This window comes from Labrus bergylta, chromosome 4 (genome assembly GCF_963930695.1).
Source record: "Labrus bergylta chromosome 4, fLabBer1.1, whole genome shotgun sequence".
Taxonomy (NCBI): domain Eukaryota; kingdom Metazoa; phylum Chordata; class Actinopteri; order Labriformes; family Labridae; genus Labrus; species Labrus bergylta.
Window position 1 is genome coordinate 20702571 of NC_089198.1, and position 21785 is coordinate 20724355.

At 39.2% G+C, this 21785-nt stretch overlaps 1 long non-coding RNA gene across 1 annotated transcript; it reads right to left on the reverse strand.

Annotated features, from left to right (window-relative positions):
• Positions 1-12382: 12382 nt before the first annotated feature.
• Positions 12383-14160, reverse strand: LOC136178889 (uncharacterized). The gene is made up of 3 exons (XR_010666192.1): positions 13913-14160; positions 13663-13737; positions 12383-13475 (listed from the first exon to the last, which is right to left on the reverse strand). It is a non-coding gene; the product is annotated as an uncharacterized lncRNA (long non-coding RNA).
• Positions 14161-21785: the final 7625 nt, after the last annotated feature.

A 21785-nucleotide genomic window follows, 5' to 3' on the forward strand; every position in this document is an offset into this window, starting at 1 on the left:
TATGCCGAATCGGTTCCACCTGTGTAGTGTAGCTCTTTCAGAGGAAGTCAGTATTGCTTTTACCAGGAAGTTATACGATAACCCAGTTTCATGAATTCATATAGGTCCTGCAATTAGCTTTGACACACAAATGCAGAGAAACTGAAAGAAAAATTAAGCATGAGTGGGAACAACTTAAAGTTATTTTTCTATATTGTTGCGCAGTATGGTAGGACACAGAACCTTACAAAAAGGTTAAGAAACCCAGTTGAAAGATTCAAACTACATCATAAAATCACTAGCAAGGCTTACCTTTGGAGTTATTATGGCTGAGAATTTTGCTATTCAAATGGAGGATTGTCTTGGCCTGTGGTATGAGGAAACCAGGGCCCAGGCTGCCAGTGGTTGAAGCCTGGATGTAGGTGCGACCGAGGCTGGAGTCCAGATTTGTAGCCAGTTTGGGGCATTAATTTCTGGTCAACTGGGTGTTTACCTGCCTTACTAGATTTGTACGAAACGTAAAGGAGCCTGGAAGTAAGGCAAAAATGGACTCAATGGACCTGGATATTTGCTGGGCTTTGTCGTTTGAGCAGTTGAAGGGGAAGATGCAGTTGTTTGCTTAATGGTTGGCTTTGTTGTAGGATCAGGGCCACTTGGTTTAGAAGTGGGAGTGTTCATGCCCGGCTTAGTGGTTGTTGTAGGGTTACCGGGCTTGGCAGTTGTGGGGGTTGGAGGTTTAGTAGTTGACATGCCTGGGGTTTTCCATAAAAGGGCTGGACAAGAGGGTAGTAGTAGACATTAGAATTTTCTTACACTTGGTGTCACCTGTCTTAACACTATGCAGTGACTGATTCCAATAACATCACCGTAGTCAACATGTGGATTCACATGGCCAAATACACTCCACCCAAGGTCTATTAGCTGGGCATAAGGCTCGATACTTTTGGCACATGTTGCAAACACTACTGTTGCAGCTCTTTGATTGGTGAACTGACTTGAGGCAACCAAAGCAGATCTTTTCAGCTTGTATGAATCTGATTCTGTCTGACACTGATTTCTCCATGAACTTCCTGAATTTGTGCAAATCATGACCATTCTTCTTACAGAATATGCATGTTATACATATCTTTTCATTAAAACTTGTGGCCAGTGTCTTCGCTCCAAAAAGTGTCTATTTTTGTAATTTTGGCTTTTCAGCTTCACCTTGTCTCTGTGACTGCAATGATGTGACTGGGTTGCACGCAACTTTTGCTTCAATTGTCAGAAACTTCACAAATTGGCTGAATGAGGGGAACTGGGTTCTCTCCTCTTCTTCTTCAATAACCTTTCTGTTCGAACTTACTGTTAGCCAATCTGGTAACTTTGAAATATTTTTTCTGTTTTCGTTACAGTCGTTCAAGATTTCCAATGCCTTTATGTCAATCATAACAGCTTTGCAAATTCTGAGAAAATCCACAAACTCTCTAAGCTCAAAACTGTCTTTAGGTCCTATCTTGGGCTTGAAGTTTGTCTCCATACGATTTTGCAATTGTAAATGGATTTCCAAATCTTTCTTCCAAAAGCAGCAGCATAGGAAGATTCAGTCCCAAGTAGGAAATAGCCATCAAGTGCATTCTTAGCTTGTTCACTTACATATATATATTCTTTGTCTTTAATGTTCTTCTGGTCAATCAGTGTTTCAAAGGAGAGATACCAGTCTTTGTATTTCATTAGATGCCCACCGAATACTGCAGGATCACGAACTGGAATTCTGATGTCACTTAAAGCTTCTGCATGCACCTTGACGAGTTCTGGAAACATTTGTAGGGGCAGAGGTCTTGCGGGAGTTGGCAAGACCTCTCGCATTTCCTCATTCATGGCATTTTTCCACTGCCCTGACTTTGTTGACGCTATGGCGTCCTGGTAGGTTTGAGGAATGACGCATACTGCTCTATAACAAGAGTCCACGCATGTTTGCAATTTGTCCATTGTATCCTCAGTCTCGAATTCCTGTAGGTGGACTGGTCTCCTTCTGGTTCTCTGTGGGTTCCTTCTTAATACAGTCTCTGTGAGTTTACCTGGCTGTGTGCGTTCAGTCTTTTCAGGTGAAATCTCAGCAACATCACTTTGAATGCTATGATCTGGTACATTTTCCGCATTTTCATCAACAACATTTTCTTCGTTGTCATTGACCCTGTGTACCATCTTATTACCACCCATGTATGACTCAGATATTTGGGTTTCTTTTTCGTTGGCTGTCTTGGTTGTGAATTTCACCAACCTGTGCTTTTGGATCCTCTCTGTATCTGGATAATACACTAGGTAAGCTGGGCTTTTTTTATCATAGCCTACAAAAATACCTTGCTTGCACCTAGAGTCTAGTTCCCCTTTTTCTTGTTTGTAAGCAAAACACACTGATCCAAATTTTTGTAATTTTGATATGTTTGGTTCTGTGTCTGTAAACAGCTCGTATGGTGTTTTCTTTGTGCGCCTACAGTAGCACCTGTTTCTCACGAAAGCTGCTGTTTGTATAGCATAGTTCCATAGCTTATCTGGTAACTCGCTTCCTAACAGTAAACATCTGCCCATTTCATAGAGAGTGTGCCAGCCTCTCTCTGCTGTGCCATTTTGGTGTGGTGGATAGGGCGCAGACGTTTCATGTCTGATCCTGTTTTTGGTCAACAGCGCCTGGAAGTCTCGACTTGTAAACTCTGTATACACTTGACTTCTCCATAAGGTGCTGTGTCTGCTAAGAACCTTTCTGTGGCCTGCACTGTATCGCTTTTGGACCTTAGAAAATACACAAACATGGTACCTGAGTAGTCGTCTGTAAAAGATTGTGCATATCTGTGCCCTTCTATGCTCTGTGTTTGCATGGGACCAGCTAAGTCAGTGTGGACTAGTTGTAATGGTTTCTTAGCTTTTCCATCTAGCTCCCTATTCCTAGTCTGGGTGAATTTTCCCTGTGTGCACACTTCACATAACTGATCTGGTCTGACTGCACTTCCTTTTATCTCCATGCCTTTCACTACACCTTGTAATTTTTGTACATCTTCGTAGTTACAATGACCCAAAATTTCGTTTTCACATCATAACACCCTTTACATTGGTCAACATTCTCCTCAACAGTTGGCAAGTAATACAAATTTCCATTGACATCTCGTGGATGTCAAACCTGCCACCATCATTGGTAACCATGCAGCTGTCCCCTTTCTTGAAGGTGATTGTTGCTCCTCCGTTTGTTGCTTTTGCCACTGAAAAGATGTCATGTGGGTATGAAGGCATGTACAGTGCATCCCGTAGCTGTGCTCTGTGCTGTTGTCCAGCGTTGTCTAATAGGTATATCATCGCCATTCCTCTCCGTTGTGCTATTCCATTGCACTTGGTCCCGTCGGCTAACTCTACTGAATGGGTCTCCGGCTGGAATGAGTCATCAAAGCTTTTAAACTTTCCAATATCATTCACGATGTGGGATGTTGCTCCTCCATCCACCATGATGCCTTTCATTTTCACATTGTCAGGGGGTTTCTCTTTCTTCATGTGTTTGGCCTTGAAGAGATAGTCTCTGTCTTTATTTTATTCCTCTGCAACTTTTCTGAAGTTGTCTTGTTGACCCTTTTTCTTGCATACGGAATCATGGTGTGTATTACTCTTGCAATAACTGCACCATACTTTTCGAAAACATTTTCTTGACTTGTGCCCTTTAATTCCACACTTGTAGCAAGTCACATTGGCAACTTCATCTTTTCTGTTGTTAGTGTGCGTCTTGTTGGGGCCATTGCTTTGTCTTACATATGTCTTCAACACATTATTTGTAGATCCTGCCGTGTTCGTTTTCTCCGCCTCTTCATAAACACGTAGTCTTCTTTGAAAGTCTGTAAATGTAACGTTATTTTCGTTTTGCATTACGTGTACGGCTAGCGGCTTGAAGGAGTCTGGTAACCCGCCTAGTATCATGGCTATGGTTAGTCCATCACTCGTGGTCTCACCTGCATCTCTTAGAGCCGTAATGGTGTTCTCCGCTCTTATTAGGTAGTCGGTAACATTCTCGTTGTCTGCCATGTGTAGCTTGGTCAACGACGTGTATAAATTTATTATCCGTGGTTTACTTTTCCCGGAATAATATTCTCTCAGTATTTTCAGGGCTTTCCTTCCATCATCAGCGGCATCATGTCTTATCAACGATAGGCTTTTATCATCTATCAGTCTTATCAGCTCAGCATAGCAATCGGCATTCTTCGTTGCATCTGCGGCTAGCTCTTCTTGACTATTGCCGATGGGCTCATGTAAAATAGTCTCTTTAAGTTTCAGAATATGTAGCTGGCCAAGGAATCTTGTTTCCCATAGGTCATACTTATCTTCGGATCCGTCGAAGAGAAGCTGTGGTACGAGGGCTCCTGTCGTTCTGCTTGCCATTTTGCTAACGCACTACTTTTACCGCGCTTTACTAGCTTGCTATACTTTTTCTTTGCTAAGCTAGGTTGTTAGCTCTATTGGCTTTAATATATCCCGTAAAACTTCTTCCGACAATATGACCGTTCACTTATCTCCAGGCTGGTCCACATAGCTTGTAGAAGTTCCATGTAATACTTTGCGTTAAACTTCTTCCGAAATGCTTGTCCAACTCCACCTGGGCCCATAACCTGTGAAGCTGTGATGCGCAGTCTTCTCTCTTGCGTATGGAGAATAAGCAAACTTGACTCTGTGTCTTCTCTAGCCTTTAGGCTTGTTTATTCATTGAACACATGCATGAGACTCATGCAGACTGAAAAGAAACAACATCACGTCATCCGACGACTGGCGCGCTGCGTGCTGTAAACATGATGATGTCATAGCAGTATTTATCGTAAATACAGTGTGTAAAGGGCGCAATCAAATAACAACATTTAACAACATCCATATTTGGCAATTCTCTTCCACAACACCTTAAGGTAAACATTCAACTTGAGGGGACTCCTAAATCTCCTTCAGATACAAATTCTCTCCAGATGTATACGTTATAAACTTAAAGGAGCAGTATATTATCTCTGTCCTAGTTACTTCAGACACTTCATAGTCCCCCCTTCGAGACTATAGTCTCGCTAACGAGAAAAATAATACAATTATGATGTTAATTAGCCTCATAAGAATCACTTCTGTCCATGCTTAACCTTAGCAATATAGTACAATTTTTATGTGTGGAGTGTGAGAGCAAAAAACCCATCAGGCAGCTATCTTTTCTTTATTATCCTTAAAACAATCTAGACAGGAAAACTCTCTCACGGTCCCTCTGCCCCAGGCAACCACCTATAGTACTTCAAACCAATTAAAAAGAAAAATGGTTATGAAAACTCTATAGGATGATATATAAATGCATACATTTAAAACCTCAGAAATAAAATCAAAAAATTATCCAAAGTCAGGCTGGTCGACCCATCGCACCTTCCAATGGACCTTTCCCTACCTAACACCACTTTCCCTAAGGATCGATAAAGAAAGAAAACACCTGAGGTCCCAATATATGCATCTTATACAGTTCCAGAAAACTCCAATACTAATCCAAAGTAATATGTCTTGCTAAAAATATCTACTATAGAGTAAAACGTGCATAATATTTATCAATATTACAAGTTACATTGTAATAAAGAAAATCCAATTCTACAAAATCATACATATATATATCAAACTGTTGCTTTTTAGCAGCATCAGCTTCTACTGTAATAAACCTTCAATGATTTTTCAATCGAAACCCCTCATCATGATGTCTCCATTCACGGTCCGCTGTCCATTTCCATCCTCCATTTTCCTAAGTTTGGTTGTTCAAGTCCATTAAGCTGGAAGGATCTCTGGACAATCAGCCACCCTCACATTGGTCTCCCAAATATCGTCCTGGGAAGAAAAATCAACAACCAGTATCTTTGCACATACAAAAACATAAAAAATATTCATTTTTGTATCATACTTTCACATTATTCCACTACATGATTAACATATACATGATTAATATGCATGATTAACAGATTCAATTTCCCCCCTTTTATCAATTCACTTCCTGTTCAAAATAATAGTGAGTCAATGATGAATTCAGATATTCAAAATGGATATTTCTCTACCAGCTCTTGTCCAATCTCTATGACCTCCTCATCTTCGCTTAGGTCATTACCACTCAGTAGCGGCATCTGAATGTTTTCTCCCGGCATCACAACTCCTACCCATCTCAATATCATAGCCTTAGCAAAGGTCAACAACAGCGTACAAAAACAAAACATCACACACAGTGATAGAAGAGTAGCCACCAAAATCTGAACCACTATAGCTCCTACTGGTCCTAATTGTTCTTGTAACCAAGCATTCGCAGACCATCCTGCTCCTTCTGATGGACCAAATGAATCCCTTATAAGTTTCAAAGCATCTATGACACTAGTCATATTGTCAGCAGCATCAGGGATCAAAGTATAACAGGCGTCTCCGGTTAAATTCAAAGCTATGCAGAGGCCACCTTGTTTGGCCAAAATATAATCAAGAGCCATGTCATGTTTCAGCAACGTCAATCGATGACTCTTCTGAGTATTTGACAAATATTCAAAACCTTTTATGGTCTCGTTTGCAAAACCTTGCAGGGTATATGTAATATTATCAATATGATCAGCTAAGTATGTAACACCATACCATGGAAACAATCCTATACCCCATTTCTCTCCCAAACTTATCCTCCAATGATAAGAGCCAGTAGAATAATAAGAAACAGGTTGAGGACTTGTCCCCGTACCTGTGAGCTGACAAAGAACTGCACATGCATATTTACCCCCAGTGGATGTAGACACATACAGCAAAAAGTTCTTTGAATAATCTGGCAGCGCTAGCGCTGGAGCTTCCTGTAACCTCTGTTTAATCGTCTCAAATGCCACAAGACTTTCCTGCGTCCAGGTGAGATTGCAGTGGAGTTGAGCATTCCCGGTTTCTTTAATCATAGCCCTCAAAGGCCCTGTTAGAGTGGCGTACTCCTCCACCCATGCTGAAGAATATCCCGCAATACCAAGAAATGTCATCATCTCTCTGAATGTTCTGGGCTTCAGCGCCTTTCGAATGGCTTCCAAATGGCTGTCAGACATGCCTCTGTGTCCCTGAGTTATTATTTGACCCAGATACACCACCTTCTCCTGACAGTATTGCAACTTCGTCCGAGAAGCCTTGTGTCCTTTTTCTGCCAATAACTGCAACAATTTAATTGAGTCCTTGTGGCACGTTTCCTTATCTGGTAAACAGATGACAATGTCATCTACATACTGAATAACAGTACTTTTCAAAATCTGATCTAACCCTGCCAAATCATCTTTCAACACTTTATTGAAAATATGAGGGCTATGTTTGAATCCTTGAGGGAGCCTCTTGTATTTGAAAGCCTGTCCTTTATGTGTAAATCCAAACAACCCTTGACTTTCTTCACTTAGTGGAACACTAAAAAATGCTCCACACAAATCTAACACTGTGAAATGTGTAGCGTCTGGGGGAATTTGGGCCAACATAGTATGAGGATCGGGCACATCAGCTGAAAAGTCAGCCACCACTTCATTTACCGCTCTTAAATCATGTACCAAGCGACACGACTCATCTGGCTTCTTTAAAGGCAATATAGGTGTGTTACTCTGTGGCTCTAAACATTTCCCCAACACACCTGCTTGCAACAGACCTTCAATTTGTGGTTCAATCCCTTGGATTGCCTCCTCTTTTAGTGGGTATTGGCTCTTCCAAGGAGGTTTGCTTCCTGGTCGAAGTTCAACTTTCACCGGTTGGGCTGACTTCACAAGGCCAATATCAGTACTATGCCGTGACCACAAACATTCTGGAACTTGTTGCAGCATCTCCTCATACTATCTGAGTCTAATTTAGCACTGAAAATTGAGTCATGAGTCATTAGCACCACTTGTGGTTGTCCGTGTCCTTGAGCTGAGATCATGATTTTTATGAACTGCTGATCTTCACTCATCCAGATAGCAGGATTCTCCTTTATTGGTGCAAAATGTATCTTCTCAGCTTCTGCCATCATTGCCCCTATATGCTTCTGTTCAAATCCTTCAGCAACCAGCAAAGTCACGTGTGGAACACTTTCCTTTATGTCGTGCTCCTTATTAAGACAACCATCACTGTTTATCTTCATTGCTGCTCCTTGTGACCCCAACCACTCCTTCGGATTTATTTGACCAGCTTTCTTAAAATATTTAAGTGTGCAGTGATGTGGATACTCAGGGAGCTTAGCATTAGGCATATTGGCCACAATGAACTTCTCCCACTGCTTGGCCGGCTTCAATAACTCTGGACTAAGATTTCCAATCGAGTACACTGAAGAAGTGTCAGTCTCCGGTGTCATAAATAGTTGGTGATAAACATCACTCGGCACATCCACCAGACAGCCGTCCGGTGTACACCATATGGTACAATTCAGTTTGCATAAAGCATCTCTTCCCAAGAGTGCAATGGGCATATGTTTTGACACCAGTATAGGTATTGTGATTTTCCGATGTTTATAGCAGAGCTCAATTGGTTTTGTGAGAGGAATCAGCTGTTTCACACCCTCAAACTCGATTGTCCGTACCAATTGGTCAGACATGGGGAGATGTATAGCATCTTCAGGCCAAGCACAGATGAAAGCTGTTCCGCAATCCGCCATTACTTCCAATGGTTGATCATTGACTTTCACCACTATTGTTGGATCTTGCTCCAGCCCTGACACTACCAGCTGACACCCCCCTTTCGAATCTTCTGGGCACCCCTAGAACCCTGGCTCCGGGCCCCTGTAAGGGTTCACCGGTCCCATGAGTTCCCTTGGTTGTCCTCTGAAACCTCCTCTGAAGCCTCCTCTGAAGTCTCCTCTGAAACCTCCTCTTGTTCTATCACAGTTACGAGCAAAGTGGCCTATCTGACCACAATTATGACATGCTCCCGAAGATTGTTGAAAATTTCCTCATCTTCCTCTTCCTGAATTTCCTTGATCGCTTCCTCTCCATATCTGTGGTTGGCCAAAACCTGACTGTGAGAAAGGGGCATTGGGGATCATGGATAACGGCTGGGGTGGCTGAAACTGGATCTGGTCATGCTGCGGTTGTGGTGGTAATTGAGTTGGTTGAGGCTGACTTTGCATAACCACAGCTTGTTCCTTCTCCTTCTTCTTATTATCTGCCAGCTGTAGTTGGTTAAGTTTTCTAAGAGTCTCCTGGTCCTGTTCCTTCTGGTCATGCTCCTTTTTCCGCTATAGATCAACTTGATGTGCTATGTGATCCGTATACACACCTTTTGCCATGCTTCCAAGACCAACCACCTCTGCCAGTTTGCTCCGCACTGGTAGGGGCAGTCCCTTCTGTATCTTAGCTCGCAAAATTGATTGCTCCATTTGATTCAAATCTGGGTCATTTCCTGTGACATTTCTCCACACTTGATGAGCCCTTGACACATAAGCTCTTCGGTTTTCCTGTGGGCCCAATGATTCAATGAGAATATTATCAGGGTGCACGTTGGTTAGAAATGCATCTCTCATTGCTATCCACATCCGACCTCTACTTGCAGCCATCAATTCTGGATCATATACTGCAGTCACCAACATCTATTAAGGTCTGCCGCCTGCAGGATTTCCTCCATCGCTGGGACCCCAATGAGGCTAGCCAAGAGTCTCTTAATGTCTCCCATGGCAGGCTGTGTTCCCACCAAAACCTCTTCCAACTTTGAAATCCAAGGATGTGCTCCATCTTGAAGAGTGGGTAACTTTTCAAGTATGTTTGACATGTCTGTACTTTGCCAAGGCTTGTACTCTAAATTTTGACCTCACACAATTACTGGACACATTTTATCGAGTCTCTTTTCTTTTCTTGGATGTAAAGAGTTCACAAGGATGTTCACAAGGCATCTATCTATAGTCCTCTCAACCTCTCTTAAAGTGCTGCATCCATCATCTTCCACCCCTGTACCGGCTGCTAGCAGGTAAAGATATGAAGGACCCTCTCTCTCTGAGTCTTCATCACCATCGCTCACATCTGTGTCGTCCTTTCCTGGATCCATTCTTCTTATTGGCTTGTCTCCTTTTTTCTCCGCTTTAGTCGCCACCAACAGCTTCGTCCGAATCACTCTCACTGTCATCCTCTATGTCCAGTCATCTGAACCGCTGACCACTCCAACTTCTCAAACGGATCTTTTTGTGTTTACTGTCAGAGCTTGGGTACATTTTTATGGTCGTTGTAGCCTTTCCCTTCTCGATTATTTGCTCATCCTCATCTGTGATGTGATAGTTGCTCTTCTGTCTAATCACTGGGAGCTGAGGATAAACATCAGTAAACTTCACTTCCTTCTCATAAGGCGGGGGCTTCTTTGCTGATGCAGTATGTGAGAAGGGTGTGTTAACCTTCTCCATTAACTTACCTGCTGCCTTATCATTTTTCTGTATTTCTTGCATACCCCGGTCTCTTTTTTCGTTTGCAGCTTCTAACAATTTCTGTCCCTCATTTTCAAACAACTGCAGAATGCCAAGTTCGGTTTGTCTTTTCTCCTTACGCCTTTTTCCCTTTTAACCCTTCTTCTGCCTTACCTTATATGTGGACACAACTACCTGTATTGTTTTGATCACATCCGGGTTCAAAATCCCTTCCACTGGCCAAGGCTGGTCAATGTCAGGCCAACGCTTGCTCCATTTTTCCGATATTTTTTGAATATTTTAAAGAGGATTAGTCTTCTGTACTACATCAACAGGAGTGATTGCTTTTGTAATTTTGGTGTCCATCTTTGACATTACAATGACCTTCTTAGTTCCTCGTATTGTAAATCAAACTGAAATAGTTAAAAACCATTTAGAAAGTACAGTGTTACCACACTTGAAAGTTAATGAATTTGCCAACCCCAAAGGAGATCAAAGGCTTCTTGCTATGAAAGCAAAAGCACTTGTTTATCACCTAATGCATCTAATCACACCTATTTATCTTAAAATTATGGAAATAATGTCAATATTCCATCTCAAAATAGCCTAGATCAAGCTAGACCATACTCAGACAATGAAACCAGCATTCACAGCACTCAACTGCATTTGAATCAAATCAACTTCTCCACAAATGATCAATCAAATCAAAAATACTCCATTAATTAACCAAATGCTTCGATTAGTCAGTCTGTTGCCAAGACTTCCTCCTAAATAATTGCAATGTGATATATAAGAAGAAAAAATGTAAGCCTATATGCCTCCCTCTCCACTCCCCTTAACAGGAGGAGTAAGCTAATTGGCTCTCTATGTGAGGCAACGCCTCTTGGACCCACCTCCTAAATTTAGCAAGGGCGTCCAGTATGAACAGGCTGTCAAAGGGTTAACATCATGTCCAAACCTAGTGCAGTTAATGCTCAGACAGGCGCGTCTCACCCATGGGTGTTGTGACACCCACACTTTCACTGAAATGTATTTTCATCCCCCACACTTTTTACCAGTGGAGTCATTGATGAAAACTTATTGGTCAAGTAAGATTTATTAAGTGACAATTAAGCCAATCATAGCTGTTCGGTTACAGTTGAAGCACGATAAAGTTACGTGCATTTAATCCTCCTGTCACTCATCACTGTCTGAGTCAGAGCTCAGAGCTAACAAATGGATACATGCTACATGTAGCATCCTTCTGAAAGAGAGTTAGTCACTCAAACAGATGTTTTTAAGATAAATCCACCTCACAAAACAACGTTAGTGTAACATTTTCTCCTCTTGGTTGTTATTTTAGCTATATGTATTTACTCCCTTAACTTTACGATGTAGCAGAAGTCCACTTTGCAGTTTTTCAAAATAAAAGCACATTTTATATGAAGACCGGAAATAAAGAGACTGAGGCACAAGGCAATACGAAAAGCAAAATAAAAGCATCACAAAGAGCAGTTTTGAATCTGGTTTTTAGAGCTAACTGGGTTACTTACAATGGATGTTCATAAAGTTAGTGTCTAATTATCTTTTGTAACTTTGTCTTGTTGTATGATGTGTCAGCTAAACTTAGTTATTGGACATTAAATGAACCAGAATGCGTTGATTTGCTAGAGGGTGGTAATATACTAGCATTAGAACACCTGCACTTTTAAAATCGCTGCTCCACCCCTGTGCACAGAGTCTACGCACACACAGAAATCAGCACAGTATCCTCCCAATCAACAGCCAAATACAAAATGTATCCTCCGACAGCCAAAACCAACTTCTCCAACTATTTTAAACAAGACTATACATTCTTTTGAACAGACAAAATTCGCAGCATAATGTGGTCACACACATATGGAAAAGAAATAGAAAATTTGTACTAAATGTTTATATTTTTATTTGAAACTTGTATGTTAAATGCATGAATTTCAAAGCAAGTACAAGATCCCTAGTAAATTTTCATAATATGAAACTTATATAATTTTAAAACTTACAAGTACTTTATAAGACAGTAACTCCTCATACAATATTCTTATTAGATATTTATAATATCAAACTTATATGATTTTGGCAAACTGAAATCTTGCAAATAATGTATAAAAACCTTATAAGACATTTATACAATGTGACATACGTGAGAAATAAAAAAAAAAATCTTTAAATTAAATTGAGATTGAACTCTTTTACATTTCATGTCAAAGCTTTGCTAATGTTAGCACTTTCTCAAAACCTGTAAAATCACACTCTCTTCTCCCAAGTATTGAATATTCTTAAATTGATTCGAAGAAGATTAGATGAGCAATTATGTATATTTTTTGTTCCTGTGTACCGTGCAAGTTCTACAAGTAATGCTTTCAGTTTAAAGTAAAGTTTAAAAAAATTCAAATAAAATAAACAACAGATCTTAGCTTTCTTACTGTGGCAAGACTTTTATTTAGCACAAAATTGCACATTTATTTTGATAGCTCAGTGCATGTTTTTCTTACAAAACTGAACAAGCTGAGGTGCATTAATATAATTGATTAGCCCCTCACTCACTCTTTCATTTAATTTCATACAAACAAACATACGTATATAAATTTACAGAATGAATTTACAGAAGTTCAGACAGTTCAGACTCTGGTGATGATGATGGTGGACTGGAGAATGGTTTGTTGTCCAAGAATGGGGAAATCAGTTGGTCTGGTACTGCTGATGTCATGCAGCGTTATGTCCCCCTTGTAATCCCCCAGCCAGGGTTGGTGATTTCAAGCTTTGATATAGAGCCCCATCACATATATCATTTATCCCATGCCTACGGTCATCAGTAGGAAAATAGAGATCATGCATACCCTGATTTTCAAGAATATTTTTCAGTTGATCTTTTAATGAAATACTGATAAAGAAATGTCCTCCGTGTAAACTGTCTTTTACTGTGATGGGTGAGGAACATGACACACATTTTAACTGGAACTGCGCTTGTCCCAGTAGAATGTAACTTTAGAAGTTTCAGCAGATCTTCTGTTAATACACCAGTAGTGTTGTGTTTCAGTGAAAAGGATAGAATGGAGATGAAACTCTGCTCTTCGGTTAGTCCATGGGACTGAACATCATCCATGTCTTGAGGGACATTTTCCTTAAATTACAGGGGAAAAAGCACTCTTAAAAACACAGATATAGAAAGCACCACACCTGATCAGAGTCTATGTACATTATCATGAAGTGCAGGAATGAATGTGCACATCTGGTAATGTATTTTTTGACTTGTGATAACAATGTCATACCAGATAATAGAATCAACTTAATGTTTCGTTTAATCTCACCTGTGCCAGTGTGGAAAGTTCTGCTCTTTGCACTTCTGTTTGGCTGCCACCTTCATCACTGCTCTGAGGAAAGCTCTTTTGTGAACATGATGGGTCATAGAGGAGGAGGGGTGCAGCCAAGAACAAAAGTTCATTAGTCATCAAAAACACAAGAAAAATAAGAGGAGATAAGAGCCAGGAATAGAGACAAAATTGTGAAGGTTATGGTTTGAGAGACAGAAAAAGAAGAATGTTTGTAGTTTCGTCTCACCTGTGCTTCAGTAAAAGTTTCTGCTCTCTGCTCTTCTGTTTGGCTGACATCTTCATAACTTTCCTTGGAAGAATACACATGCCCAATATTCATTCAAATAAAGACTAGAAGGGGAGCAATGAGCCCGGGACAGAGACAAAGCTTTAGAGGCTGTAATTTGAGAGACACAGAAAATAATACTTTTGTCTTACATGGCTTATTGTGGAAGTTGTTTCTGCTCTCTGCTCGTTTGTTTGGCTGGTATCTTCATCACTTCCTGAGAAGAAAACCCATGTCAATAATAACAAAAAAGATAAAGAGACAGAAAGGAGTGATGAGCATAGGACACAGAGAGAGCTTTGGAGGTTATTGTTTGAGAGACATCAAAAGATGAAACTCTAGTTTTGTCTCACCTGTTGGCTTACTGTGAATGTTTGTGCTCTCTGCATGTCTGGTAGGCTGGCATCTTCATGATTTTCCTAGTAAGCACATAAATGTCCATAGTTCATTATAAAAGATAAGAGAAAGAGAAAGGGACAGTGACATCAAGAGATGAGACAAAGACAGAGAAAGAGCAAATGTTGAAGTTTTGTCTCACCTGTGCTGTCATGGAAGGAATGGCATCATTCATCATTCTTCTGAGAAGAACAAAAATGGCCCATTACTAACAGAAAATTTAAGAAAAAGAAGGGGAGAGACGGAGAGATAGTGGTTGTAGTTTGAGAGTCAGATAGAGAATGTTGTAGTTTTGTCTCACCTGTGCAATTATTGAATATTCAGCTCTCTGCTTGTCTGTTTGGCCGATAACTTCATCACTTCCCTGAGAAGAACACATATGTCCACTACTCATGAAAGGGGTTTGAGCCAGGGTCAGAGAGATAGTAGTAGTGTCACACATGTAATAATTTTAATATACATTTTACAAGAATTAAGTATACTCAAAATATCTTTTTAAACAGTAGGCAGTACCAGCATTTGCTCAAAACTCTTTAACATACTCCCTGTTTCTGCTTTGTTTGAATGTTAAGGGCTAAATGAGGTGTGTAGAGTGCATCTGTTTGTAATGGCAGTAGTTTGTTGTTGACAACATTCCCTTAAAAGAATAGGAATAGAATATGTATGTCCTCGACATGTCTGTAGGCATGACATATGTTAAAATGTTGAAACAAACTTAAAGATATTCCTAACTTGTCAAAAGTAAATTCAATTGTTATCTTATCTAGTGAAACATCTTGTTCTTTAACACTAGTGTTTACTGCTGCTTGTGTACTGCTGTAGGCATTGTAATACCTGCAGGGTTTGACTTTAATGAAGACTTTTGAATTAAAAGTTTGCCTAACAGCCCTGCTTTCAATATTACAGACTTATACAAACTGCATTTACACCATTGTGTAGTAGAAAGTGTTTGGGTGCTGACCAGGCTAACCATTTCACCTGAAAAGTAGATATTGTTCAATTGTTTTACATATAACAATCTTATAAATGTCATATAAAAAATGCATAGATTTATTTGTTATTTAATACATGTAACAACTAAAAAAAACACGTAACATAATTTTGTCATGTAATGAGACTATATATTTTTTATAAAATTGTATTTGTTGGACAGAAACAGATCTTAGAAAACATGTAGAAAGCATAGTTTTCATTAATTATTTGATACACTAAAGATATAAAAAACATATAAAAAGGCAATTATTAATGTAAAAATAATGTAAGTCTTTAAAACAGACATGTACAAATATAAGAACATAATATGGACCTTATGAGAAAAAAACATATTTTAATGCATTTTACATGTAAATTACATACATAATGTATGCTTAATTCATATAATTACATTGTATGAGAAAAATGCAAAAGTGGCCACTTTCATGAGTAAATCATAGTATGAGACACACAAGTCTTGTAAGACATTCAATACATGTAAAATATAAAGATTGCATATTGCAGGCAATGAAATATTTTACATGTTTTTTCTATTTCTTTTCCGTATGGGCACACATACGCACAAACAGACAGAAAGAGAAGAAAAATTCACACTCCAATCAGCCGGCAGTTTTAACTTTATCAGACGATTTTCTTTTCTCTATTCCTACTCCCTAAATATGTACAGACTGTCCTCGCTGGTCTCTCCACTTCTGTTATAAAACAGATACTATATATACTTATGTATAAACGTCCTTTATTAGGCTCATATGTATTTATCAGATTAAACAAACGTCCTCTGAGGGGCTCATATTTTTCAAATCGAATATATAAACGTCTCCTGAAACAAAGGGCTCATAGGTTTTTAACACTGATGAAGATCAGATTAAATAAACGTCATCTGAAACAAAGGCTCATTGGTTTTTTAACACTGATGAAGCAAAAAATGTCTCCTTATGAGTTACTAAATCATCTTTAACCAATCTCCTGCTATATATGCTTATTTAATAATACATCTATTCTATTTATCAATCACACATATACAAGAACATTTCCGGATCATTTAAACAGCAACAAAAACATTACTCAAGCCTTTTACACATATTCACATTCTAGCGCACAAACAAGACATAGACACAAACCTCCCACTCACATCTAAATCACAGCGCGAGACACAAACAGAGACCGTCCAGCAGCCTTCACATAAACACACACACTTCAGGCTGTATAGAGCGAACGCACACACCTCAACACGGCTCCAGCGAGCGGACACACATCTCAAGAACAGGCTCGCACACGCATCCCAGTTCAAATTTTAAAGTCGACTCATTTATAATTTTCCCTCTATTAAAATTGTATTACTTTGGTCAAACTTTTAACAAATTGTCTTTTAACAGATTACTTCACACTGCATGCTTCAATGCACACTTTTTCCTTTATTCAGCGCTTATTTTTCCACTTTTCTCAAAACTCTTTAATCTTTATTCCTTATCTTCACTTTTCATCTTTATACTTCTCATCTGTATTTCCTACATTAGACGTTTATAATAATTTTCCAATTTCCCTGGCCAGGGATCCCCTTTGTTTTACTTTTATTTTTACTCAATTTGACTACTTCTTAAAGCCAACTTTCACTTCAGTGTCTAATTTACACATGACTTATCGTTAAGAGGATACGGGCCCTGACCTCGTTAAGATTGCATGGTTATTTAGCTAACTGTTCTCGTTACTAGTTGCGCTTATGCTAACATTACCTTTCAATTTATTCTCTTTTCTTTTCTTTATGTCTTATTCTCTTTTCTTTTATTCCCCTTTATTTATATACTTTTTAACTCAATAAACCCCAATTTAGACGGAGAATCACTCCGACATCAACACATCATTGCACTTCAGTTCTTTGACAGTGCGGCCAAAATTGCAGATAGACGACAGAAACAGCTCCGTAATATGTGCAGAAAAAAGAAATAAACACTTACGAAGTGATGGAAATAATGAACAAGCTGGAGCTGTGGCCCACTGCAGAAGGCCCCAACTGATCCTGTTCCGTGACACCAAAATGTATGTGAATTTCCATGTTGTTGATATGTTTGATGATGAAGAAAATCACCGTTGAGACTGACTTGCTTTCAAAGAGTATAATTTTTATTTAAGCAAGAAACAGAGTCACTGGACACGTCTGACCAGGAGGATCAAGAAGCCAAATAATGATCTCTCCTGAACATACAGAGACAATCGCCTATATGCACCTAAACATCTACTTTTCATCATGGGTCATAAAAAACATCATGTAACACACCCACATTTGACAATTCTCTTACACAACACCTCAATGTAAACATTCAACTTGAGGGGACTCCTAAATCTCGTTCAGATACAAACTCTCTCCAGATGTATATGTTATAAACTTAAAGGAGCAGTATATTATCTCTGTCCTAGTTACGTCAGACACTTCACTCTAAATGACGCTTTACAGCTGCTGCCTCTTGATCAGCTAACTTCATTTTAGCTTCTGCTTCAATACGCTTTATTTCTAGTTGTTCTTTTTCTTGTTCATTTAACACGTTCATATCAGCTTGACTAATGATGTGACGGTCATGAACGATTCGTTTAAAACGAACGAATCATCTGGGTGAACAAACTGAACTGAATCACTTACTGAAAAGAGTCGTTCATTTCTCAACTTCAGTTGCGCTCTCCTCTCTTCCGTCTCTCTCTCTAGACCCTAAGAGTCGCTCAAAGCCCGCCCTCCCTCTCCCTTTCATGTCAGTGATACATACTGACTGAACCAACAGGATGGAGTCGGTCGGGAGCTCTGTGTCGCTAAAGCCCGCTCCTACTTCTCCCTCTCATGTCTCCAAAATTGAGGAAGTAGCAAATATATTATTTAACATTTAGGTGTCGCGAAAATGTATGTGCTTTTTATAGCTGCTGTCAGTTTACAAACGGCTTTTATATCCAACTTAATTTCACTGAGCTGACTGTTTAAACATCTATTAACGATCGTGTTTCAGTCAGTACAGTGTGTGTGTGTGTGTGTGTGTGTGTGTGTGTGTGTGTGTGTGTGTGTGTGTGTGTGTGTGTGTGTGTGTGTGTGTGTGTGTGTGTGTGTGTGTGTGTGTGTGTGTGTGTGTGTGACTGAGGCTGATGACTCGCAGTCTCGCTCGTTCACGTTCAGTCAGTGTTTCATTCGCTGAACGAACTGAGAGGAAGAGAGTGACTCGGAGGCGGAGCTCTCCTTCTCGACGTGAATCACTGACTGACTGAGAAGAAGAGCGGAGCTGTCGTTCAGTGAACGAACTGAACGACAGCTCCGCCTCCGAGTCACTCTCTTCCTCTCAGTCAGACAGTCAGTGAGTGATTTGTATACTGGACGTACTGAACAGAACAGTCGGGGAAAATAAATGTGATTGTTTTAGCAGCTTTCAGTTTGCAAACTGTAGCTTTATCCAACTAAATTCTCCGCTCATTGGTTTATTATTCACCACCGGCTGTTCTCAATACGATCGCGACCAGAACTAAACGTTCGGCCGTGTTTCAGCTTATCAAATTCTGATTCACAGACAGAGCTGCGGAGAAGTACTGAACGATTCGGTGAACGAATCTTTTGAACGAATCACTTTACTGAAGTGATTCTACTGATTCAGTACACTGAAAATAACTGCTTTTCACATCACTAATCTTGACTTGCAGCAGCCTCAGCTGCAGCTTCTTGTTGTTTTACAGAAGGTTTGCTTGATTGTTCTAAACTGCTTTTCAATAAAGAAGTGACAGAACCTTATTTGTACAAGATTGAGTCAAAGAGAGAACCTGCTTCAGGCCCATCTTGCTGTTCTTCTGAAGTTTTTCTATCCACTCGACTTTAGGCTTTTGGACACAATGAACTTAGAAACCTCTACACACAGATCTACTTTTCGACAAATGTCTTTGTCTGGAGCTGAGACTTTGCGTAGTTCATCATAAACCCGCTGGATATCTGCAAAAGACTTTTGACATCTCATACAATTTCTCTAAGCAAGTCTTCAGATAAAGGCTCTGTTGATTTTGATAATGACTGCTTCGAATATCTGACTTGAATTTTCCATTTGTCATAAATGTAGTTAAACCTTTTTTGAAGCCCTTTCATTTTTCTATCTTGCATTTCTTTACCCTTCTCTGATAAGTATTTGGTTCTTTTTACTAGTTCTTGGTTGTTGCTCTCTCTCTTGTTGGTCTTCAGCATCACCATCTTCACCTTTATCTGCACTATCCCTCAATTGAACTGTAGGCCCGCCTGTCTTTGACATCTTAGATCATTGCTTTGACCAACCTTTGTAAATAGATAATGAAATAAAATCTCTTTGACCTTTAAATGAACAGTATCTTAAATGTGTCTCTTGAATATCAGTTTTTTTAAAGCTTACAAAAAATTTAAATAATTTTTAGATCAATAATACGATCTCAAATGCACTTATAAAAGACTAAATGTTAAAAAAATAAAAAATGTATTCTAACTCCGAATATTACTTTCAAAATACACTTAGGCTAGTATGTAAAACACTTCAGAATACTCAGAAACTTTAGGATAAAATAGCAAACAGCCTCTACTTATTTCTAAGAGCACACATCTTTAACTTTTTACTTTCAAAAATAGATAATAGAGATATTAAATGAAATGAAACATGTAAACCATTTAGCTTTTGCACCTTTTATATCTTAGGGCCACGGTAAAGATTTTTTTCTCGTACATTTACGAGAATAAAGTCGTACATTTACTAGTTTCATCTCGTAAATTTACGAGATTAAATTCATAAATCGATTTAACTTATGCTAAAAAACAAACTTTATTCTGAAAGGTTGTATCAGAAGAGCAGCCATCCGCCTTTGCAAAGACGATGAAATGAGAGCATCTTCTTGATTAAGTTATGCTTATGTTGGTTTATAGGTTTGACAAATAGCCTAGGCCACATAATCTCACAACCTGGAGCTTTCCAACGAAGGCAGTTGAAACGCGTTGCACCGTAGGCTACCACACACATCAGTCAACAGGTAACTATACGTTTTAATTCATCGTGTTTCACGTGTATTCCAGTGTCTTCACTCGTAATGTTGCCTCTCGCTAATGTTACCGGCACCAGACCGGCACCAGGGAAATCTGGACCGTTACACAAGCTAGGAAGCACTACGTAGGCTAAAATAAATCTGTGGAATGATAAGAGGACAAACTTTTAGCGTCTTGCTCATGCCAGCTCGTTTATTGTCTGACACATTAACTTTTCCATTACCAACACATTTCATCAAATAATAAAGTAAACTCTTTGACAATACAAATTAAAATGAAATACTGTTTAACATAATATACATTCAAATACTTCAAAATAGTTTTCAATTAAATACATGTAGACAGATATACATCTCACAAAACAAAGATATCAAAATAAAATAATATTACACACATTTACTTAAGACTTCTCCTCCTCCTAGTCTCACAGTTAACTATACTTTACACATACAGCTTCATAAACATGAAATTACAAACAACACACTTTCACACAACCATTGTGCAGGAAAATGGCGCTGCTGCGTCACAGTAGCATTCAACAATCAATGTGAAAAAGAATGTAAAATCATGTCATTATCACCATTACTTTTACTAACAAGCTATTGAAGCTAATACTTTTAACAATGTACAAAACACAAATTCCTCTTGTTCAGAACGTTTGCTTTACATTTACTTGAGCTACTTGACGAAACTACTCTCATCTCACTCGGCTCGCGAGGCTAAACTTAGCAACATGCCCTTAACCCTAACCCAAACATATAAAACCGTAGCTCATGTTACAACATGACAGCGAAATTAAACTGCATGTTCATTAGATACCTAACCATCTTAAAGTTAAGATATAAAGATTCATATTACCTGTGGAATGATAAGAGGACAAACTTTTAGCGTCTTGCTCATGCCAGCTCGTTTATTGTCTGAACTGCGCATGTGCAGGACTAAGTGATAAAGTCTCTTTAGGGAATCCACAGTGGCATAATAGCGACATTCTAACTCCCAATGTTTGGTCATTGCCCACTAACACACTGGCTGATTTGCATACCACAGATTGGAGACAGAGAGTGGACTCTCTGTCTCCTTCACTATTGCTTCTTAGCAGATCTGTTTTTCATTAGCCCGAGCAAACAGAGGACACTAGCAGCATCCGATAAAAGATAGAGCCAGATCCTTTTGCATCCAGTACTGGCTTGTTAGACAATTAGTTTTCAGATTTGTTTTGTTATTTATCAGTTGTTATTAAAGTATGATATGCCTATTCACTGAACAGGAAAGTTGTACAAACTTATATGAAGTACAACCCTCATACTCTTTTTCCCGTGAAGGCAGTAAAGTGACCTTGATCTACATGTCATCTACCTAAAAGCATTATAAGAAGAAGAGGAGGCCTGCCTTATTAAAGGTAAGCATTTGGTGAGGTGTTCTGGTCTG